The following is a 24,403-nucleotide window of genomic DNA, read 5'->3' as shown; positions in this document are numbered from 1 at the left end:
TGCATATTGAATCTCTCTGTACAGTCTGATCTCGTTATGCCATGAGTGGAGATGATTTCATTATCACATATTCAGGGAAACCTTCATAACATCATTGTGTACTGCTTTACTTAGTGCTTGCCTTTATCTCATCATGTTAAATATATTTCTTTTCTTATGCCACAAAGAATAGAATAAAGTGAAATCTCATATTGAGTCATTTTGAATTTGTAATCTAATTGAAAATTATCTGTTCATACCCTGTCCATGGCAAATATAAAGGAAAATAGGTTTAGGACCCTAATAAGCCCAGTCCAATCCAAGTCAAGGATTGATTTAAAGGTGCCATTCTCCATGCCTGCAGGAATGTGAAGCTGTCTCAGAAGGAGTCCTTAGAGGGTTTATATGGGAAGCAGTTGATGCTAGGCTGAATACAAGCATTGTTGAAGGCCTTTTAGTATTTCATTGGGCTCCTTTGCAATGACTACATTTAACCAAAAGTGAATTTTAATAGATATATGTGTATACACATACATATATATATACATATTTATATACATATCACATATACATATATGTGCCTACATTTATCTATCCATCTACCCACCCATCTACCCATTCACCTACCCATCCATCCATCTACTCACCCATCCGTCCACCCATCTGCCCATCCACCCATCCATCTATAGCTGTATAATCATAATCAATTTAAGGAATTTACCTAGAATTCTGGAATGGAAGAACTTTAAACTTAAGTTAGAAAAGGGAGATACTAGAAAAGGATGGAACTAGGTGACCTCTGTGGTCCCTTCCAGGGCTCATATTCTTTAATCCTATGAGAACTTACATGATAATAGAATTGAGAATTACAATATAATATAGACTAGTGTTTTCATTTTTCAGGGAAAAAGATGCAGACTTAGAGAAGATATCTAGGGATACACAGGTAGAACAAGGAGCAATTCTGGGATTTAAAGTTCTTTTCACTCCATATGCAGTCTTTTCTGCTGTTTACTACTTATGAAGCTGCAGGCAAACCACCTTTTGAGATGCCAATGTTATACCCACTGGACTTGAAATCAGGAAGACCTGGGTTCTGATACTGCCTCAGACATTTATTAGCTGTGTGACCCTGGGAAAGAGTCACCAAACTTCTCTCAGACTTTGTTTCCTCATTTATAAAATGAGTATTGGTTTGACCTCTGAAGACTCACAAATCTGAATCTATGGTCCTTTGATTTCCCCCTTCTTTGATTCTATGTTGACTTGTTGCTTAGTCTTTAAATTATTTATTATCTATAACTTTCTCACTGAAAATTTATGTGAAGTTGGGGCTTGGAAAAAGTTTGAGTATCATAGATTAAGAGGCAGCTGGGTAGTACAGTGGATAGAGCGGGTACCCCACCCATGGGATAGAGCATGAGACCTGGAGTCAGAAAGACCTAAGTTAAAATCCAGCCTCAGACACTCACTACCTATGTGACTGGGAAATTCATGTAACTTCTGTGTGCCTCAGTTTTTGCATCTGTAAGATAAGAATCATGTACCTCTCAGGGTTGATGTGTGGATAAATTGAGATTTTTATAAATATGAAAATGAAATATTTGTAAACACTTTGAAAGCTTTAAAGTGCTATATAAGTACTGGGCATTATGAAGACCTGGAAAAAATTTCAGAGGTTATCTAGTCCAATCCCTTCATTTTACAAATGAGAGAACTGAAACTGACAAAAGGTAAATAAGGGACTTTCTCAAGATCACACAGGTGGTAGGTAAGTGGGATTTGACCTCCGACCCTCTGACTCAAAATCCAAGTGCCCCTTTCTCTAAATCCTATTGTTTCACCAAAGATCCTTACTTTATTTCCTATACACAAGTATACACAAGCCATTGTTGTGGGAGGGAGAATGACAAGACAGTTGGCTATTATGTTAAAGCTAGGGCAGTCCAGCCTTCCAGTTTCTAGATGAAAATGAGGAAGTTGTTAATTTGGAAAACAGGAAGGGAGGCCATCTCACAATAATGAAATTAAGCCTTCTATAATGATCTACAACTACATGAATTGGATCCAAGGTCAAAACCAATCTTAACAGCTAATCAATGGTATAATTGCTGTAGCTATGTAAGCCAAAGTAGCAAGCCCTGAAATTCAGGTTAATTTCATTTTATAGCAGGAAGCAAGGAGAATATCACAGTAATATGATGGGTTCTGTCTTGATCACTTCCTGTAACTCCATCTTTGGTTCACATGTGGCAGGGGGAGAATTTTACCCCATGCATTCACTCTATGATAAGAGTATAACAGACATAAAAATTTAACTATAGTGATCAAAACTGGGACTGTGATTTCATTGGCACAGGGGTGAGGAGATTTCTTTAACCAATGCAGGTCAGCACCTTCTCTGTAACTTAGAGTCTTAGAGAGCTCCCTTGAGCAGAAGTGTCAAATATACTGCCCACAGGGCACAAATTCCTGAGTTCAGCCCAAACCAGATAAAAATGTAATTGGGAAACATTCAAATGAAATAAATAAAAATACAAAAGAACATAAGGGTTATTAACATGTGGTTTTCTAAGTGAATATATGGTCTCAGAGATCCTTATATATGGGTTAGGGGTGCCATTTTCTATTTGATTTTGACACCACTGGCCTAAAATAGTGAAAGGTCAAGTATTGGCCCATGGTCATCTAGTCAGTATATGTTTGAGGTAAGATTTGAACCCAGGCCTTTCCAACTTAGAGGCTGGCTCTAAATCCAATATGTAACTCTGGCTCTCATGTTAAAGATTTACCATACTGGAAGAAAAAAAATCTCAAACATTTATTAAGCACCTACTATGGGCCAGGCATTGTGCAAAGTGCTTTGCAAATATTATCTCATTTGATCCTTATAACATCCCTGGGATTTAAATGCTATTGTTATCCTTATTTTACAGTTAAAGAAACTGAGGCAGACAGAGGATAAGAAATGGAACAAAAATTCTGCTGTACTCCAAGGAAAGCCAAAGGTCTCTTCCCTTAGTGGGAGTTTCAACATGGACATTGACATAATGGCCAAGTTCTGTCTTAATTGTATCCTGCATCATCATCTCTGGTTCATCTGTGGTGGTGGTGGTGGTGGGGGAGCAGTATTATGGAGAATTTGGGGAAAGGCAGATTATGGTCAGGGCACCAGGTTTCCCTGTAACCTCATTATTTCTTTAAAGAGCTGGCTGGAGCTTTCCCAGAAGATGGAATATTCCCATTCCCTTTCTATTTGCAGATGCTGCTGAGAAGTTCTTGGATTCTGGGATGTTTTTTAAAGAGCTATCGCAAAAATTTCTCAGGTAGCACATCTGTTCATACTTCTGAGGCAAGAACAATACATTTGTGACTCTACAAAGACAACAGAGATGACACTGTCTTTGTTCCTTTGTTCTTGGGTTTGGACTGAAGATTTAAGTTGTAGCCAATGTGGTTTCACCCGTTTTGGCTTCCGGCATTGTGATAGAAAAAGCTGAACTGGACGCTGCCTATCCCCTTCCTTCCCTTCCTTTCCCTGCCCATGCCCTTCCTCCTCCCCCCACATGCCTCAACCCGCCAAAAAAGTCTCTTTCCATACTCAGGTTGCTTAGTGCAAATGAATAAGGTTTGATGACCATGGCAGTATAAACACTAATTCATAGTAGTGGAGATTCAAGGAGAGCCCAGTATGACTATCTGTTTACCAGCACCCATTTTCCTATTAAAACTAGCTTTGTCAGTTGCTCTTTTGTCATGGTGTGGTCCATAATTGATCTTTGGGGTCATTAGCTCTTTGATGACTGGTGATAATAATCGTACGAATGGGAATGATCATCAAAAGCTGGCCCCTGATTGGGAACCATTCCCAGGCCATTTGTAAGAGCTTGGCAAGTTTGAAAAGAAGCACACTTTGCTGTTGAATGCAAAAGACAGCTAGCTTTTCACTCTTGGGAAATGCTTCTGGATGCTGCATTTGCCATAATGCATCATTAAGACTCAATTTTACGATTAATTTGGATGAGGCTTATCCTAGGAGGATAGGTGAGACAGGAGACAAGGATGCCAGCTGCTCTTACAACTATTTGCATTTTTTTCTGGCTTCCCTGCCTCTTCTGCTGGCCTTATAATTTCCTGAAATTGGTTATTGTGACACTTCTCGCGGAAATGGCAGTCACTCTGGGCATCTTGGCAGTTAGTTAGTTGCTCTAAGGGGATGAAATAAACCTGTATGGAATCAGAAAAATACTTCTCGAGGTTGGTGAAATCCCTTAAGCAACTTAACCTCAGCCTCAATTTCCTCATCTGTAAAATGGAGATGATACAATACCAATACTACAAAAAGGATTGTAGTATTGTCATGAGTACGTATGGATGTATGGTCCAGCTTTCTAATTCATATATAGATATATGTATATTTGCATATGTTGTATATTTATCCATATATGTCTAAGACAATGTATAATAAGAATATAGCACTTTAAGGTTTGCAAAGCACTATGTGTATATATACAAATATATGTGAAAATCAAACAATAATATGATATAACCATGAAAATCAAATGAATGCGTATGTGTATCCATTTCTCTCTAATATATATGCATATGTATATCTCTATCTAAGACAGTAGTAATAATAATGTATAATGTATAATAAGCATATAGCATTTTAAGATTTGCAAAGCACTATGTACATATGCAAGTATATGTATATATGAATATATGAAAATAAAATATAATCATGTATATATGCACATATACATATATACACATTTGATATTTATGATTATAATATATTATTATTTGATTTTTGTGATTTTCATATGTATGTGTGTGTATATGTTGTTTTTGCAAATATGCATGTATATATACTTATTTGATTTTCATGATTATAGTATTTGATTTTCACATGTGTATATACATATATGTGTATGTATACACACACACATATATATATATACACATGTATATAAAATGCTTTGCAAGCCTTAGATACTATATATAGTATAAATGTAAATATATACACTATGTATTTTATTATCACCTTAGATCATAGAATAAATATTGTTCACAAAAATAAAACAAACTTCTTATTCCCTTCACTCATTCTCCATCCCACCCTCTACGACTTGCCTTAAGGGCTATCACTCTCCCTGGCCCCTACATTTTCTCATCATCATGCATTTTTTAGCATGTTCCAAACACCTCATTTAATCTCCTGTTGCTTGGCTATCACTTTATTTTATTTTTTTGTTTTTTTTTTTAATCTTATTTAATACATTAAATTTTAACATTCTTTTTTTTTCAAATTTTGAGTTCTACATTATCTCCTTCTCTACATTCCCTTCCCCTTCCCCATTGAGAAGGCAAACAATTTGGCAGAGGTTGTACATGTGTAGTCATGCAAAACACATTTCCATGTAAGTCATTCTGTGAAAGAAAGCACAGAAAAAAGAATCCCAAGAAAAATAAAGTAAACTGAAAGTATCTCTGCTCTGTATTAAGGCTCCACTAGATCTTTATTAGGAGAGGGACAACACCTTTTATCATAAGTCCTACAGAATTGTCTTGGATCATTGTATTACTGAGAATAGCTAAGTTATTCATAGTAGATCATCATGCGGTATTGCTGTTACTGTGTACAATGTTCTCCTGGTTCTGCTCATTTCACTTTGCATCAGTTCATCTTTCCATGATTTTTCCGAGAGCATCCTGATCATCATTTCTTAGAGCACAATAATATTCTATTACAATCATATACAACAACTTGTTCAGCCATTCCCTAATTGATGGACCTCCCCTCAATTTCCAGTTCTTCACCACCATCATGTCCTTTTCATTTTCATTTTTTATGTGTTTGACATACAGACCTGTAGTAGTATTGCTTGGTCAAAGGGTTTACATGGTTTTATAGTCCTTTGGGTGTATTTCCAAATTGCTCTCCAGAATGATTGAATCATAATACAACTTCATGAATAGTACATTAGTGTTTTAATTTTTCTCTATCCCCTCCAACATTTGTCATTTTCCTTTTATGTCATATTAGCCAAACTGACAAGTGTGAGATGATAGTTGTTCTTAATTTGCATTTCTCTCATCAATAGTGATTTAGAGCATTTTTTTTTCATATGACTATGGATAACTTTGATTGTCTGAAAACTCTCCATTCATATCCTTTGACCATTTCTCAGTGGAAGAATGGCGCTTATTTCTATAAATTTGACTTAGTTTTCTATATGTTTGAGAAATGAAGTCTTTATCAGAGAAACTCACTGTAAAAATGTTTTTTCCCACAATAATGATTACCAACTATATTCCTCTCCATTCTGTTTTTCCCATTTATCCTACTCTCTCTACTTTTACCCTGTCCATTCTCAAAAGTGTTTGGCTTCTGACTTTTACTTCTCCCAAACTGCCTTCCCTTATATCAGTTTCATCTGCCCCTTGCTTCTCTTCTCCCCTTCCCTTCCTACTTTCCTGTATGGTGGGTGATACAGATTTCTACATGCAAATGAGTGCTTATATTATTCCCTCTTTGAGCCAATTTCAATGAGAGTAAAGTTTATGTGCTCCCCTCCCTGCATATTCCCCTGCATTGTGAAATCTCTTTCAGGGAACTTTCATATCAGATAATTTATCCCCTTCTATCTCTCCCTTTCTCATACTCCCAGTACGTTCTTCTTTTCTCATCCATTAATTTTATGTTTTTTAGATAATCATACCATCACATTCAGTCACATCTCTGCTTTCTCTCTATGGTCAAACTTGGTCAATCTGGTCAAACTTTTTAAGGAGTTCTTCTCTGAAGTGAATTTGTATATATCTTTTTCCATTTGGCCAGTTCTGCTTATTGAGGCATTCTTCTCTTCATTGGATTTTTGTGCCTCTTTTACCATTTGGCCTACTCTATTTTTAAAGGCATTATTTTCTTCAGTATTTTTTTTCTCCTTGATTTTTCACGATTTTCTTGCATCATTCTCATTTCTCTTTCCAATTTTTCCTCTCACTCTCTTACTTGGTTTTGCAAATCCTTTATGAGCTCTACCCATGGCCTGGGACTAATTACTATTTTTCTTTGAGGCTTTGATGTAGGAATTTTGACTTTGTTGTCTTTCCTGTCACCATAGCAACTTCCTGTGGTCAGAATTTTTTCTGTTTGCTCACTTTCCAGCCTCTTTCTTGACTTTTAACTCTGTGCTAAAGTGGGGCTCTACTTCCCAAGTGAAGTGTCCCAAGCTTAAGTTTTTTTTGTGTAGCTCTTTTCAGAGGTAATTCTGGGGACCTGTGAGTTTTTGGCTCTTTGAAGGCAGAGGGGACCTAGGAAGAGGCGTGTTTACTACTCTCTATATTGTGCACTGGTTTGTGAGTGACCACAAGCACTCTTTTCTTTTTTTTTTTCTTTTTGGAGGGAGGAAGGCAGGGCAATTGAGGTTAAGCGACTTGCCTAAGGTCACACAGCTAGTAAGTGTGTCAAGTGTCTGAGGCCGGATTTGAACTCAGGTCCTCCTGACTTCACTGTGCCACCTAGCTGCCCCCACACAAGCACTCTGTTCAACCCTGGAACTGTGGCCAGGGTCCCTGCTCTCTTGCATCCTCAAGCTCTGATGTTCTAGTGCTCCTCCTCACACTGTGGGACTAAGACCCAGGACTGCAACCCAGATCCAAGTATAAACAATGCAACATGGTCATGCCCCTGGTGCCAGCAAAGGGACCTCTGTAAATCTCCTTCTGACATGTTGTCTAATCCCCTTACCATCAATGGGCTGAGAAGTCTGGAAATTGCCACTGCTGCATCTGATTCAGTCACCGCCCCACCCCCCAGGCCTGTGTCTGGTTTGTGCTGGCACGGCCTGTACTGGATTATACTCCTCTCTCACCCTGGTGCAACAGACCTTTCCTACTGACCTTCTAAGTTGTGTTGTGCTGGAAAATTGTTTCATTCCACTTTTTTGTGGTTTCTGCCACTCTAGAATTTGCATAGAGTCCTTACTTAAAGGTATCTGAAGGGATTGGGGGGAGATCTCAGGCAAGTCCCTGCCTTTAGCCTACCATCTTGTCTCCACCTCCAAATTCCTTTTCCATTTTATTTTTTAACCAGGCTGTGACCTATAATGGGTCTGTAAGATGAGCATATCAATCATGTCATAATTACTTGTGTGTGACTCCATTGGAAAGCCCTATTGCTAACACTGCTAAAGTAAAGACTATGTTTGTTGCAATGGAGACCCATAAACAGAGTTCTGAATAAGCCTGAAATCTGTATATCATACCCTAAAGGGCTATTTTATAGATGTTGATGAGATACAGCTCAAAATCTATAAGGAGAAATTTATGCTTTCTTTTGTGGCAATCCTGTTTTCCTAGTGCTTTCTACAAGTTTAGGTCTTTTCATTTACTCGAACATAACAGAAGTCATGCATGAACCTAGATATTTTGTCAGTCTTTTCTGCTATCCAATTTGCCCACATTTAATTTGTGATGATTTTCTTAATGAGGTACCCTATATAAATCATTTGCCATAAATGTTACAGAAATATTATAGGGATCTTAGACTCGCTCTATCTCAACATCTATCACATAACGAATAACTATATCTTTAAGGGGTACAAAATAGCTGTGTACTTTCATGCTTCATGCTTCCATGATATCATCTTCCTCTATGACTTGGCATGGTCCATCCCTATAAGCCTTGAGAACACATCCTCTTCATCTCTGCCTCTTAAAATCCCTGTTTTCTTTCAAAGTTCATCTCAGATTCTACTTCATACATAGACATAGGAGCTCAATATTCCTAGCTCCTCTTTGCTAGTGCCCTCCCCCAACCAAATTTCTTTGTGTGTATTTTACATATGATTCTATATGTATCTCCATTGATACATTATGTCCTATATATATATACTATACTATGATATATTACATACACACACACACATACACAGACATATCCATACACACACTCCACTGATATACTAAACTCCTTGAGGTTGGGGGCTGTATCATTTTTGTCTCTGCATCCTTCGTGCCTAACAGAATTCCTGGCACATACTAGGTACTTAATAAATGCTTTTTAAAAAATAATTTGCATGCTTCTATGGGTTATGCCCTTCTCTTATGCCTGGAACATTTTTTCTTGCTCTTTCAAAGTCTATATCAAGCCTGGCATTCTACGTACTGCCTTTCAAGGACAGATGCAGTGAGGTAGTGATTTGCATTACATGCTTTGCTTTAATTCATCCCTTAGCACAAAATTAGAAAGTCTGTAATATGGTTAATTAATTTAATGCATGGTGTTTCATGTGGGAAAAGTGGCAGCTAGGCGGCATATAGAGTTCTGGACTTGGAGTCAGAAAGATCTGAGTTCAAATTTGGCTTTAGACACTAGCTATGTGACCATAGGCAAGTGACTTAACTTTTGTCTGCCTCAGTTTCCTTACTTATGAAATGGGAATAACAATACTTGGGGTCGTTGTGAAGATAAAATGAGATAGTATTTGTGAAGATCTTAGAACAGTACCTGGTACATAGTAGGCAATTAATAAATGCATGTTTAAAAAAAGACGTTTGACTTGCATTCTAGCTATCCTTTATATAAAGCTTTAAGGTTTGCAAAGCATTTTCCATATATTACTTTGTCTGATTCTCAGAACAATCATGTGAAGTAGGTGAAATAGGTGGTGTTATTCCCATTATATAGAAGAGGAAATTGAGTCTCAGCAGCTTGGTCAGGGTCACACAAGCTAGTGTGAGCTGAGGCTTGATTGCATGTCTTCCATACCATGAACACTCTATTTACTAAGCTGGAATGCTTTTCCATAAGATGGAAATGCTTTGGTCTTTGAAACCAGAGTATTAGAGGGTTATAGAGCTGGAAGAACTGTTTAGCCTAATCACCTCACTTTACAGATGAAGAAACTGAGACCAAGAGAGTAGAAGAGATTTTACCAAATTAACATAAGGATAAATGGCAGAACCAGGGTTTGGAAGTCAAGTCTGGCAGTTGTGTGACCCTGGACAGCTTAATCTTTCCTTTCTCAGATTATCTGGTATCATTTTATCGGTTTCTACTTGGAAATAGATGGAAGGTCCATGAGGGTGGAGACTTTTTCATTTCTATTTTACCCACAATCGGCGTTTAATAAATACTGATGGGATTGGATTGCAGGGTACTCTCTCCATCATCTTGGTTTATGTCATCTCACTGTTACAGACATGCTCACTGAAAGCACAAGTAAAAGCCTGAATGCTAGTCTTGGTTCCATCGCTAAGTTATTGTATGGCCTTAAGCAAATCACTACATGTGTGCAGTCCTCATTTCTTTACCTGCAAATAAGGAGGTCCAATGAGATGATATGAGAGGGGACTTCCAGCCATTATTTTTCAAAAAAAATTTGTTTTAAAATTTTTTTTGTATAGTAACTGTAGAGGGACCATAGGATATAATGGATAGTCTATCACATGACTTGGGTTCAAGTCTGCCTCTGATAGATACTAGTTGTTTCACCCTGGGGGAAATCTTTCAACCTCCCAGTGTCCCAGATAACTCTCTGAGGTTATTAGTTATAATACAGTTGTCGATTTGCATTAATAGAGGGATATTCCTCACTGGGAGTTCTTTAAAAGTCTCTTTGAAGATCCAAGTTGCTTAATGGAAATGAATACGCATTGATGATTTTGTTCAATCATCTTTAACTCTTCTTGATTCCATTTGGGGTTGTCTTCGCAAAGATATGGGAATGATTTGCCATTTCCTTCTCTGGCTCATTTTAAAGATGAGGAAACTGAGGCAAGCAGTGTAAATGACTTGCTCAGGTCACACAACTAGTAAGGTTGTGAGGCCATATTTGAACTCAGGTCTTCCTGATTCCAGCCTCACTGATCTAACCTTTGCCTGATGTAGCTTCCTGCTTTGAAAATTACGGCACCATAAAGAAAAATTCATGGTGTTGGATATGCAAGGAGAGTGGAGTAAAGACTATTTATCAGCTCTAATTTCCTTTTAAAGTCATAACTCTCTAGCCCACTTGAATTGCACCCAGGGACTTGATATTTCTGTCATGTCCTAATTCTAAGTGTTACTGTTGACTTTTATTTCCTTTGCAAAATTCACATGGAGATCAGCAAACATGTAACCCTTGGTCCAAGAGTTACAAGAGGCATCCTGGAGGATCAAGAGTGGTAGCTTAAGTTTCCTGGGTGAGAATATAAGTTTTGGTTGTATCCCACTTGGGTTCTTGGGAGCACAGTTGGGAAGAAATTGGAAAGATGGTTAGTGTCTATTAGGTTTTATAAGTCTATGCAAAAAAAAAAAATAACACATAATTTTATTAGTGACAACAAAAGGAAGGATGATCTAGAAAAAAAACCCCACAGAATCCAGCAAATTAGTAACTTTGTGTAACAAGTTGGGTGGTAATTTTTCATTACGAATATCATTAGCTTTGAAAAAGAGGAAGAGAGAGGCTAAGACCATAAATTTGTTATCTAAATTAAATTCCAAATTGAGCTCATAATAAAATTGTAAATGGTAATGTGATAAGACCCTGAAATACAGCATTATCATGTCAATTGCAGTGTTTTTAATTTAAATTATGCTTTGTAGCAATGTATTCAAATGGCAAGCCAACCATTCTACAATGACTATACCAACCTTGTCTGAGAGAAACATAAATAACATTTTATAAATTAAAATTTCTTGAAGCATTCAGTGTCCTGGTAATGATGGACCATGGGTTAGTTTTAATTAGTGTTTAATCAGCAGTTCCCAAATGGTTCAAGAAAGAAGATAGTGGACATTAGAATCAATGGCAAGGGAGAAAATGCTGGAGCAGCTTTCTCTCTCCCCAAATTCTTAAAATAGAAAATATTTATTGACCCTTATTAGCAAACTCTTCAGTTTCCCAGTGTTTTTTTAATTCTTGTTTCTCCTTTCTTTCCCCAGTGTTTAAGATGGACATTTTATTGCTTCTTTGCCTTCCACTAGATTAAAGCTAAAGTGGGTAGAGTTCTTGGCCTGGAGTCGAGAAGACCTGAGTTTAAATTTAGCTTCAGATATTTCTTAGCTGTGTGAGCTTGGGCAATTCACTTAACCTGTTTGTTTCAGTTTCCTCAATTGCAAAATGGGGTTGATAATAGCACCTACCTCCTGAGGCTGTTGTGAGGACCAATTGAAATAATGCTTGTAAAGCTCTTAGCATAATACCTGGCATATAGTAGGTGCTTAATACAAGCTTATTTTATTTCTTTGAGGCAGGTAGATGGTACAGGACACAGATGGCTGGATTTGGAGTCAGAAAAACCTGAGTTCAAATCCTGCATCAGACACCGGCTGTGTGATCCTGGGCAAGTCCTTTAGCCTCTGACTCCCTCAATTATTTCATCTTTATAATAATAGCAACTATTCCCTGTGGTTGTTCTGAGAATCAAATGAGAAAATATGTGCAAAGCACATTACAAACATTAAAATAGTATAATTATGAACTACAATTATTTCATCCATCTTTCTACCTTCCGGTTTTCTTGTAGCGTAGATTAGAACTCTCCACTCTAAGCCTTTCAGAAAAATTGGATGAGCTGGAACATCAGCAAATGTTTTCCCCAAATAGATGAGGGAAAAATGAAGAAATTAGAAACAGTGGGTCAAATCAGTATAGCTTTGAAATGCTCTCTTCTATAAAGGTTATGTAATATTTAGGGAATCAATGGTTTTCCAAATTTGTGACTCCATCTTTGAGTGAGTACAAGAACTCTCTTAGGGAGGGCTGACATGGTGTGATGGAAAGAATGCTGTTCTATCAGCACCCAGCCTGTGTGTCATAGTTGTTTGTCGACTGACTTATCAGTAAAAAGAGATGAGTTTAAATATCCTTCAAATACTTATTAGCTAGGTGACCATGGATGAGTCACTTAATTTCCTAGAGCCTTAAGGTTCCCTCATCCATAAAGTTGGAATTAGGATATGTGCTCTCTGGTTCATGGGCATGTTGTGAGGGAAAGCTCTTTGGAAAACTTAGAGCAATATGTAAATTCCAGCCAGTGTAAATTCTTCATCTGTAAAGTTAGAATTATTATATGTTCACTCTTTGGCTCATGGGCGTGTTGTGGGGGAAAGCTCTTTGCAAAACTTAAAGGAATATATAAATTCCAGGGGTCAAGTCGAGTTAGAGTTATGGGTTACTGGTGTTCAAGAAAACAGATCTGGTATAGATCTCTGCAAGCTAGTGGGTCTAGTGTAGTTTTCATCAAAAAAGTCCCATGATGGACAATAGACTCTCTCTTTCCTGCTCCTGGGCAATTCTGTTATTTCTAAAGGGAAAGGTCCCATAACAAAGTTGAGCAAGGGACTGAAGTAAAGAGGTACTGATCCCCCAAGCAGACTCTATGTTGTTTATACGTGCTTAATAGTGAAAAAGAGATCCGAGAAACTGGCTCTAAAAATTTCAACAGAACTACCTGCATTGCCTTTGACCTCAGGCTTCCTGTTCGATTTGTTAGCCTCATTTACAAACAGATCCTGAGAGTGGGTTCTATCGCTGCTCTTTACTTCTGACTTATTGCTGGTGTTTTCAGCTTATGGCTTTCTGTGGTGAGAAACTCCCCTTTACTTTTCTTTCTTCCTGCCTGCTGAATCACTCTAATGATTTTTAGGCTGTCAGACCTGAAATTTTAAGTTATATAACTGATGACATGTTGAAATGGCTTGTTTAAAAACAAAAAAGGTTTTATGGGATTATATTTATGCTAGGTGGCTAGGTGCCACAGTGGATTGAGTATTGGACTTGAAATCAAGAAGATCTGAGTTTGAATCCCACCTCAGACACTTCCTAGCTGTGTGACCCTGGGCAAGTCACTTAACCCTGTTTGCCTCAGTTTCCTAATCTGTAAAATGAGCTGGAAAAGGAAATGGCAAACTATTCCAGGATCTTTGACAAGAAAACCCCAAATGGGTCATGAAGAGTTGGGCAGGACTGAAATGAAACAACCATGACAACAACCAGGACAACAACCAACAACCAATCACCAACCACTACCACAACAAACACAAACAACAAACAATCAAACGACAACAAACAGTACCAACCACTTTAAGTTTTGCTATGTGTTTTACATGTTATCTTCCTCAGTTAAAATGTGTATTATAATAATAGAACCAGTTGCCTCGGGTTGTTCTAAGGAGAAAGTGAGATAATATTTTCAAAACATTTTGCAGACTTAAAATACTATGTACGTGCTAGGTATAATTAGCCATTAGTATGATAGGTAGATTATGTTACAACTTTTTATTCATATTTATATTTATATCCTAGATTATTGAAAATTAGGGTGAAATAAACATTTTACATTATAATAATTATGCAATTATTAGCTTGCCACATAGCATACTGTAATAACTCCTACTTACATAGTGCCTGCTATGTCTTAGGCATTGTGCTAATAACTTTACAGATATTATCTTTTTTGATCCTCACAACAGCCATCGAGGTAAGTGCTATTATTATCCTCACTTTACAGTTGGGAAACTGAGGCAAACAGAGGCTCAGTCATATGCTCAGGGACATACAACTAGTATCTGAGGCCAAATTTGAACTCAGATCTCTTGACTCCAGGTACAGTTCTCTATCTACTGCCTACTCTTGAAACATGAAATCCTTGGGCTCTACTGAATTTAATTAAGCTTGTCAAAACTGATCTGAGAACAACTGTTTCAGCAGTCTTTATATTAAACAACATTGTATTCTACTTTGGAATTGAAACTATATTATAACAACCTAATTGGATATTTTGTGAAGAATCCAGTGATTAAAGTGGAACTGAAAATTTTAGCTGTAGAAATGTCATGTTGATTCACTCTCTTCCCACCCACAGATTTCCTAGACTTAATGTTTTTGGAGAGGCCAGTTCCTTGCTTGGGCCATTTGCAATGAATAATGGAGCTCGAAAATCAGTAAATATTCAAATCCACTTAATGTAGGAGGAGCAAATTGAGAATGAACTTAGCTCTGGAGATAATAAAACAAAGTAGGTTGTAAAAGAAAATAAAACTTCTAATAATGTGAGGAATTAAAAAAAAAGAAAACCTTATTAGATTTTTAATCGTCCCTTCAATGGATTGTGTAATTATAAAGCATTGGTCATACAATGAATAATAATAGAAAATAATTCATTAATGGATATTTTTCTTTGGCCCTCCTCCAGTGCCTGCAGCTTGGTGTCTGCTGAGGAGACAGTCTGTAGCATTTTTCCCATCTGAGATTGGACATCAAAGAATGCTTGGATTTCTGTGGAATAATGCATTCCTGGCTTGTCAGAAACAATAATGTTAAAAGAAGTCATAGTAGCATGACACATAAAATATTTTGGCACTTTCTGCTTCTTGTTTCTCTTTGAATGTTGTATACCAGAAAAGCTGATTTGTCTTTCTTGGCTTTGAAATTGTCAAGAGATTGATTTGCCAAACTGAAATCATGGGCCCAAGGTTAGAAGGTCATTGAAAGCAGATTGTTGGATTTGTGGAGTTTTCAAGATGAAGGTACTAAATAGCCACATAATTATAACCCAGAGGGTTTGTTTACCTATCATCAGGGAATTTTCAGTGCTGTACATGGAAGGGGCATAGACATCCCTAATGAATAAAGAGAGATAAGAACTCATGGGGACAGCTAGGTAGCAGTGGATAGAATCCCTGGCCTGGGGTCAGGAAGACCTGAGTTCAAATCTAGCCTCAGACACTTACTAGCTGTGTGACCCTGGGCAAGTCACTTAACCTCTGTTTGCTTAGGAGATAGCTAGGTAGCTCAGTGCATAGAGCACTGGACCTGGGGTCAGAAAGACCTGAGTTCAAACTTGGCCCCGGACACTTACTAGCTGTGTGACTCCGGGTAAGTTACTTAACTCTGTTTGCCTCAGTTTCCTCATCGATAAAATGAACTGGAGAAGGAAATGGCAAACCACTCCAGTATTTTTATCAAAAAAACTCCAAATGGGGCCACAAAATGTCAGATACTATTTAAAAAAAACTACTGAATAGGAGCTCATGTCCATAGAACAACAAAAGAGCTGAGGAATCATCTAATCTAAAAATTGTTAAAGAGAAATCAGGGTCCCTTTCAAACCATAATAAGACATCAGAGTTGCACTTTTGTGAATACATTTTCTAAACTTCATTTTTCCAAAGGACAAATAAGGATTTGTTGAATAAGCCTAAAATTCAACCTACTGAACTATGCCTATTAGATGAATTCCTATGTGTTGATTATGACAGAAAAGCAAAAAAAAAAAATGTGGAAACAGCATGAATCTGTGAAAATTTCGCAGAATTTGGAATCAAGAGGTCTGGGTCCAAAACTTGATTCATCTATACACAATTGGTATGACCATGGATATCTTATTTGACTTCTTCAGGCCTTAGTTTCTTCATCTGCCAAAAGGAGGGAGTTGGACAAGATAGCCCCTGGGGTCCTTTCCAACTCTAAATCATTGATCCAAATAGGGAGATAGCTTGATTTAGTCAACACTAGCAAGAACCTTTGGGGTAGGGAAGATTTTAGTACATGTATTGTCTGATGCTACAAACCTGGATACAGGTTCTGAACCTAGAAGCATCTGAACTACTTGATCTCTGAGGTCCTTTCTAGCTCCGACATTTTTGCAAATATAGTGTATCAAAAAAATAATTTGGTATATTGGAAAACGGAACACTGATAACTTCTATTTCCTTACCACTTTTGTTTGCTAAGACAACCATTCACACCTAGACAATATAAAAATTGTATGGGTTTAGATCCAGACAGTGAAATATTACCATCGTTGGGCATTGTAACTTAGAGATTGCTGAAGGGGAGTGTGTGGTACTTGGACCTGGGGGTGGTGGTGTGGAGTGGAGCATATTGCTAGAGAGCCCTTAAATTCTTATAAAGATATATTTATGGCTTGGATTCAGAAAAACTGAGTTTGACACTTCCTATCTGTGCAGGAAGCTAGCTGGCGCAGTGGATGGAACACCAGGCCTAGAGTCAAGAAGATTGATTTTCATGAATTCAAATCTGGCCTCAGATACTTACTAGTTGTGTGACCCTGGGCAAGTCACTTAACCCTTTTTGCCAGTTTCCTCATCTGTAAAGTGATCTGAAGAAGGAAATTGCAAACCATTCCAGTATCTTTGCCAAGAAAACCCCAAATGGCGTCAGAAAGAGTTGGACATGACTGAAAACGAGTGAAGAACAGCAACCTGTGTGATTGCAGGGGAAATGATTTTCCATCTAATAGAGGAAAATGCTTTATAAATCTTATAAATAACTGCATAGGAATGAGTTTCTTCTCGTTATTTGAAAAGATATAGTATTCAAACACTTAGAAAACTTAATTAGAAACTAGATAGATAGAATAGAAGGAAATGACCCGCCAGTAGTTTCTTGGCAACATTGAGTGATGGCTTTCCCAGCAAAGCAAGGTGGCATAATTGGTTCAGTATTATTTAAGCCATTTTTATATCTAGACACATTTAAAACACAGCAAGAATCCCAACCTCTATTGCTGAGGTGCATTTTAAATCCTTTGGGGAAGCTTCCACCTTGACAGGCTATGGTTTTTTGAGCATTCTTGACATAGTCATTCAGATACTATTTTGCCGTGAAAAAAACATACTTTCTGTGTACTTTAAGGTCAACACAGAATCACTGATTAACTGTCAACCTGAGGAAAATGCTGTGAACCAAATTTCACCAGGAAAAACCTTAGAAGGGGAGAAAAGCTCAGCAAGCAATTCAGAGCAGAAAACAATATCAAAACCTGCTTTTATAGAGGCAGATCATGAGGTAAATTGATGACATGGAAATACGCACAATGAATGGTGGTCTCCCAAGTTGTTACGTCCACTATGGGGATACTGATAAGCAGAGAACAATCTAGATGAATGGCCATTAGCACCATACTATGCCTTTGAGTGAAGGATGAGAAGGATGACAAGATCTTTGTGTTATGTAACTTGGTGTTTCATAGTAACTGTAAGTACCTCTTAGTTGTTGCAAGGGTTGTGTGAAGTCTTGCTTTGACCACTTAGCTCATAGCTCTGGGTTCATCCCTCATGTACCTACTGGGAATCAAGAAGTCAATTTCATGACTGTTACTTTCTCCCTTGCTAAAAATATCGAAATAGAAGCCAGGCATCGCTGCATCTTTGTGGTGGATCAGAGATCCCCTGTTATCACTAAAAACCCAACAGTCAGTATGAGTCCATAACTACATAGCACCACGGAAAGACTGGTGGATTTGGAGTCAGAGAACCTTGGTTTGAATCTTGGTTCTGTCTCTTAATACTTGTGTGACTTGGTTCAGGGCACTTCCCCTTTCTAGGCTCCAGTTTCCTCATCTGCAAAATGGGATGGTTGGACTAGATTGCCTTAAAAACTCTTTCCGGCTCTAAATCTATAAACCTGTGCCTTTGGTCAGATTTTTTTAAATTTTTTTTCCTCTTCGTTGCTGCTGGAGGAAAACTGAAGGCATGGTTGTGTTGGGTGGAATGTAGCCTCATTGCGCAATGTCAACATCTTACAATCTAATGACGAATTAGAAAAAGGGATGTCATGTTTCCTTTCTAATTCTTGGTCAAGTACACACCAAAAATAATTGAATTCTTAATGTGATGAAAAGCCTGATATCCAAATAGGTGGACCAGTAATTTTTCAAACTCTCCCTGGCTGACAGATCCAAATATTTCATTAAGGATGCACCTGCTTTTTGTTTTCTAACTATATTATTGTTATTTTGAAAACAAGCAACATCATAGTGAAGCATAAGGAAAGTAAGTGTGAATCTGAGGGAATCACAAGACACTGTGAAAGTGTTGTAAATTTTTGGGGGGTGAGTTAGTTGGGAAGATCAGAAGTTGTGATATTATTTCTAAAAGAAATAAAGAAAATCGTGCTAATGAAACATTTTTAAAACAACCAGAGAAGCGAAGGCTTAGGAAGGGACACAGATAAATCAGGATAGTGTTATATATTGACTCTTAAAAAGGCTGCCTGTAACAGAATTTCATGGTTTCATATTAAAAGGGGGAAGGGAAGTATTATATCAATTTATCAATTTTGGAAACTCCTTGCACTGAAACAGATTGGCAACTTATCTATGATTTATGGTTGCCTTAAGATATTGAAAATTTGAATGATTTTCCTTTGGTCACACAATTAATATACACCAAAGACAGGACTTGAATCCTGGTCTTTCTGACTTCAAGGCAAGCCCTCAATCCACTACCAAGAACAAAACTCCCTTCCCTGCTGTCACTGCCATCATTGTGCTGTCTATTCCTACTAGAATGTGAGCTCCTTGAGGGTAGGAACTGTCTCCCTTTTTTCTAGCACAGGGCCTGACAGACAGTAGGTCTTAATGTGTGCTTCTTGCCTCCTGCATTCACTTATTCATAAATCCCTCTGTGTCACTTGCACAGTTCTTTGGAGATAAGAAAACCACAGTGCTAGGCTCTGAGTCCCCGTGCCTTCAGTGGGCCCCTTTTGAGTCATTCAGTCTGTGGTCTTCTTTGCTTGCCTAGTGATTCTGGATGGCTTGATAAGTTAAGCTCATTCTACCTCAAGGATGGCTGTGTTTCAGAGATTGATTTAGAAATTCATAGGTTTCTTAAGCATTCTGCAGTCTCTTCAGATTAAGAGCACCACAGAAATGCAAAACATTTTATTATTATTATTGCTTATAATCTTATTTGAAGCCACTCCCTGTAAAAGGAGAAAGCTAAGAGCTTAACGATTCATTTAAGTTTAATAGAAAAAAGCAGAGTGGTAAACAGGGGTGGTAACTTGCTGTAGCATGGGAATGTCTCTGTGCAGCAGCTAACCTATGTTTCCTTTTTGGGGAGTTCACACAGATGTTCCCAATATCTCACCAATGAATGGAAATTCATCTCATCATTTCAAAATTGCACATCACTGACCAATATTCAAGCCATAGTATCTGGGTGGAACATTTTCACGGATTACAGGCATTTCCTGCCATTGGGGAAGTGGAAAGGAAGGCAAATTCAAGGGTAAAGTCAAGAATGCTGTCTTGATAGATACTTAGCTGCTGGGAGAATAGGCCATGCAGTTGATTCTGACCACAGTCTGATTCCATGAGACACAGTTTTTATTAGGGCCATACTCAAAGGCTTTTGTTTACCTAAGCGATCTTCATTTAATTGGAGCAGCTGTGGCCAGTGTCGTTAGTTTACTCTTCCAAGCCTAGAGCAAGCTTTTCATTAGAAACCCCATTGTGGGTTGGAATTGCTGCCTTTTCTGTTCTTCCCTGGGTTCACATCCAAAGAAATTAGACTGATTTTTTTAAGTTTAAGGCCTGCATGCTTTGTGCAGAAGTTTTGTGGAAGTCCTTGCATTTGACCTGGGCCTTAGGTAGGATTTCAGTTAGAAATGGGGTTGGGGGAGGGTATTCTAGGTAGAGGAAACTGCATGGGCAAAGACATGGAAGGAAGAAAATGAAGGACGTAATTGAGGACATAAGGATGAAACTAATATCGTGATAGCTGGAGATGAAGAAGGGATGCATGGCAGTCATAGGGGCAGCCTGGCTGATCTCAGAGGCATCAGCTGGGTCTGTAGAAAAGGTGCTGTTCTACTTTGGCTAGAACGAAATACAAATGAAGAAAAAATCATGAGAAATAATGCTGGAAGGATAGATTGATCAGTCAGTCAGTCAAGGGATTTATTGTTTGGAACTCAAAAACTTATGAAACTGAGTGCTGTAAATTAAGAATAAAAAATAAATTTATATATAAAAAGAAACATTTATGAAGTGCCTATTATGTACCAGGCACTATGCTATGACCTTGGGATTCAACTCTGAAAAAAGAAAGATAATCCTTGTTCCCAAAGAGTTTATAGTCCAATGAAGGATTACAGCATGCAAAAATAAGCTGAAGGGATGGGCTATGGGAAGGTACCTAGTGTGGGAGCATGATGGAGAAGTGTACTCTAGGGGGATATAGGCTGATAGGAAATGAAGGGATGGTAGGCTTGGGTACCCTTTTAAAATGGAGCTTTGGGGAGGGGATATTTGCTTTATCCTAGTTCAAGCTTAGAAAGACCAAGGATATTAAGAGATGACGATGGGGTTGGGAGATTTGAATGCCAGTCCAATGAGTTGAGCTTTATTTTAGGGAGACCATGGGGAGCAATTGAAGGGTTTGGAATGGGAGAATGAGAGGGTCACAGCTGCTTTAGGAAGATGAATCTGGCATATTCTGGCAATTACATAGGATAGATTGGACGAAGGAAAAAATGGTGGTTCAGAGAATAGTTTGGAGACTAAATAGTGGGAGAGTCAGTCAGTCATCAAGCATTTGTTAAGCCTTTATTCTTTGCTAGGCATTGTGCTAAGTCCTAGAGATGAAAATAAAGGCAAAAATACGGTCTATGCCCTTAAGAATTTCACATTCTAACGTAGGAGACAATATACAAATAACTATGTAAATACGTGATCTATACAGTGTAAATGGAAGGTGATCTCAGATACTAGTAGTAGAGGAAGGAAAACCCTCCTACAGAATGTGGGATATGAACTGATTTCTGAAGGAAGCCAGGGTAGAGAGTAGAGGTTAAGAGGAAAAGCATTGTAGACATGGGAGATGGTGAGTACAAATGCATGGAAGTGGGATATGGAATATCATATGCAAGGAATAGGAAATAGGTCAATGTATTGGATCATAGAATGTGGAGGGGAGTAATGACATCTTACTAGGTGACTCAAAGCCCTCCACAATCTGGTTCCAATCGACCTTGCCATTCTCATTTCCCATTATTACCTTGCTCAGACTGTGTTCCAGCTACACTGAAGTACTCATTATCTGCTCTCCATTCATCCTATACTCTCCAGTTTCCATGCATTAAGGCACAGCCTTCCCTCCATGACTGACTAGTCTACACTCCCTCTTCATCTCCAGATTTTGGCATTTTTTGGTTCTCTCTCCCTGGCTTAGCCCAAGTGCCATAATAACCATGAAGCTTTCCCCACTCCCATATAGGTGACCTAGTTCTCTATTGCCTCAAATTTTCCTAAAGCACATGGCCTCAGTCTCTCCTTTGCTCCTTTATCTTGTACTAAACATATTTTTATAAGTGTCATATCCTGCTAGGTAGACCCTTATCATAGCATTTTAGATGTGGAAGGGGCCTCCCTCAGCAGCCATGTGGCCCAGTTCATACCTGAAAAGGAATCCTCACCATAACCCTCTAGAAAAGTGTTTAACTAGCCTCTGCCTGAAGATCTCAAATAAGGGAGACCCTACTGCCTCCCAAGGCAGCCCATTATTATTACGGACAGCTCAAATAGTAAGTTATTTCTTGATGATATTAAGCCTAAATTATCTCTTTTTTTGGTCATTTCCTTCCATTCTTCCTAGTTTTGCCATCTGAGACAAACATAACACACCTGACCTTCAAATACTTAAAGACAGCTTAAAATTTCCCCACCAAGTCTTCTCTTCTTTTATTTACCTTCAGTATGTGTAAGTGCCTAGAAAACAGAAACTATCTTAGTTTTCTATTTATATCTGTGGCACTTAGCACAGCAGTTTGCACGTTAGTAAATTCTTAAAAATCCTCCTTCCTTTCCTCCATTCCAGCCTTCCTTCCCTCCTTCCCTCTCTCCCTTCGTTTCTCCCTTCCTCCTTCCTTCCCTCCTCTCTCCCTTCCCTCCCTCCTTCCTTCTTCCCTCCTTCCCTCCTCCCTTTCCTCCCTCCTTCCTTCCTCCCTCCCTTTCTTCCTCCCTTCCTTCTTTCCCTCCTTCTCTCCCTCCCTTCCCCCTTCTCCCCTTCCCCCTTTCCTCCTCCCTCCCTCCCTCCCTCTCTCCTTTCCTCCCTTCCTTCTTCTCTCTCCAGGCTAAATATGTTCAGTTCCTTTAACTGATTCTCTTATGGCACCAACTTCATGTTCTGGTTTTCCTCTTCCGGATTCTCTTCAACTTATCAATGTCTTTCATAAATTGTGGTGTCCAAACTCAATGACACCACTACAAATATGGTCTGATGAGGACGGAGTACAATGGGACTCCTGCCTTCTTAGCTCTGAAGCTATGCCCTTTTTCATATAGCCTTCGACCACCATTAACTTTTTTGATTGCCACAGGACATTGCTGAGTCCAGTTGTCAGCTCCTTGATGAGAGGGACCAAATCTTACTTATTTATGTTTTCCCAGAAGTACTTAGCATGGCAACTTTGTGTACAGAAAATATTTAATAAACAATTTAAAAAATAGAACTGAATTCATCATGATAATATACTAAGTTGGGAAGAGTTGGTCAAAAGTGGGCATGATATGGTATGAGACCTTGTAGAGAGAACAGTTTTCAACTATTAAAGATTTGTCTCTTTGTTCAGTAGCCACTGGGAAGGTTAGCGCTCTCCCTCTGAATCTCAAGAACACAGTGACAGACTTATATGACATGAGGACATTCTGGCAGTAACATCTGCCATTCCACTGAACACTAGGTTTGATTCGGTTGATGCGGTTGACTGGGTGAGCGACTTCTTTCCTCATCACTTCATATGCCTTCCTCCTGAAGCTTACATTTGTTGAACAGGATGTCCATTGCCAGGAAATTTTATCTCACTGACTTCTTTATAAATGTCAAGAAGAAAGTCGATTCTGCTTAAATGAAATGATTAGGTGGTAAAGATTTAGCTTTTCAAGGTCAAGACGTAGCTAGCAATTAAATTCCCTTTATGTGGTCTAGGACTGAACTTGCTTGGGGGGTAGGGTAGCCACAGTTCAGTAAGAATCCTTGGACACAACATTTAATTATGTCACTTTGTTGTTGTTGTTCAGTCATGTCTGACTTTTTGTGACCCCTTTTGGAGTTTTCTTGGCAAAGGTACTAGAGTAGTTTACCATTTCCTTCTCTAGCTCATTTTACAGATGAAGAAACTGAGGCAAAGAGGGTTATGTGACTTGCTCAGGGTCACATAGCTAGGAAGTAACTGAGGCCAAACTCTTAAAGTCAGGAAGATGAGTCTTGAGGACTTCAGGTCCAGGACTCTATCTACTATGCTACCTAGCTGCTGCCTACTTGTGTCATTGTGTCTCTTCTAAGTGGTAATTGCCAGTTGTCCTGACCAGCGTCTTGCCACTGGACTCAGATGACTTTGGAAGAGAGAGTAAGGCTGGTGACTGCACAGTCCCGCCTCATTTAAGGCACAAAGATACAAAGAAAAATTCAAGATTAATCAACACAAATGTCAAAATTAAGCTTTTAAAGTAAGCCTATAGCTATCATCATAGGAATAAAGATAGGAGGAACCTTAATCTGCCCCACCCCAGTCTTTTCAGTTTAATTAGACATTGTTTTCTCTAGAGCATTCTGTAATCCAGCTACACTTTAGAGGTGAAAGGGACCTCCCTCAGCTGATATCTAGCGCAATTCATA

Source organism: Trichosurus vulpecula, chromosome 5 (assembly GCF_011100635.1).
Source record: "Trichosurus vulpecula isolate mTriVul1 chromosome 5, mTriVul1.pri, whole genome shotgun sequence".
NCBI lineage: Eukaryota > Metazoa > Chordata > Mammalia > Diprotodontia > Phalangeridae > Trichosurus > Trichosurus vulpecula.
The sequence above is the reverse complement of the archived record's forward strand: the minus strand, read 5'-3'. Positions refer to the sequence as shown.